Here is a 914-nt window from a genome sequence, read left to right as displayed (position 1 = left end):
GTCAAACCCGACTCAGCGACCCCTCCTTGGGTTTCCGAGGCAGTATCACTACGGAAGTAGGATTGCCCAACCTTCCTTCCGAGGAGTGGCTGGTGGGTACTAGCACTGTTAAAAGGGCCACTGAGGCTCTGGTCCGAAACCTGGAGTAGCTGCATCCACTGCTCCTAGGCTGTGGGAAGCTGGAGAGCCCCAAGGGACCTTAGATCTGAAAACAGAAACTCCAGTGAGCTGGGGGATCCCTAAGTCTTGCCGTGGATCCCTGAGGTCGTCTCTTCAGGGATAGGGGCAGTAAACGGGTCTAACAGAGGCCGCAGTCTCCTTTGCCTGGAGGGATTGTTGATGGTTTTCTGGAGAGCTTTCTCTAGCACGTTGCTGCTGGCAGTAGAATTACAAATGCAGTTGGATTTCCTGTGGTGGAAGCTGAAAACACCGAAGGTGGCAGGTCTTCTCATTTTCTAGAACAAATTCTTCGGGTGCAAAATGCAAGTGGTTTCCGTAGTGTAGTGGTTATCACGTTCGCCTCACACGCGAAAGGTCCCCGGTTCGAAACCGGGCGGAAACAGGCTTTTACTTCAAGTTAGTTCCTAAATAGTCTTATAGGAACAAAATAAACAAACATGAGAGAAGTCTCATCATTCAGCACATAAACCAGATCAGCTTTGTCTGCCCTGTATCAGATGGGAAACCAAACAGTTATCTGGTTCTACCGAGGTGTGACACAAAATTAAAAAATTAAAAAAAAAAATAAATAAAATCTTCCATTGAGCCAACTCCGACCTCGATTAGACTCCTAGTGACCAGAGGCGATTTGTAGATTCTTCCCTTTTTCTCCGGGTGGGGAGGGCGAGTGGGGCGCCTAGAGTAAGGGGCGCCCAATGGAAGTTCTTTGGAGAGCTTCCGTAGTGCTGTGGTTA

The 914-nt window shown here is 49.0% G+C and overlaps 1 non-coding gene across 1 annotated transcript; it reads left to right on the top strand.

Annotated features, from left to right (window-relative positions):
• The first annotated feature begins 489 nt into the window (after positions 1–489).
• Positions 490–562, top strand: TRNAV-CAC. The gene has a single exon. It is a non-coding gene; the product is annotated as a tRNA-Val (tRNA).
• The last annotated feature ends 352 nt before the right edge of the window (positions 563–914 follow it).

Source organism: Orycteropus afer, unplaced genomic scaffold (genome assembly GCF_000298275.1).
Source record: "Orycteropus afer afer isolate SDZICR_OR568_19922 unplaced genomic scaffold, OryAfe1.0 scaffold00290, whole genome shotgun sequence".
Taxonomy (NCBI): domain Eukaryota; kingdom Metazoa; phylum Chordata; class Mammalia; order Tubulidentata; family Orycteropodidae; genus Orycteropus; species Orycteropus afer.
This window is presented reverse-complemented; position numbering and strand designations above follow the sequence as displayed.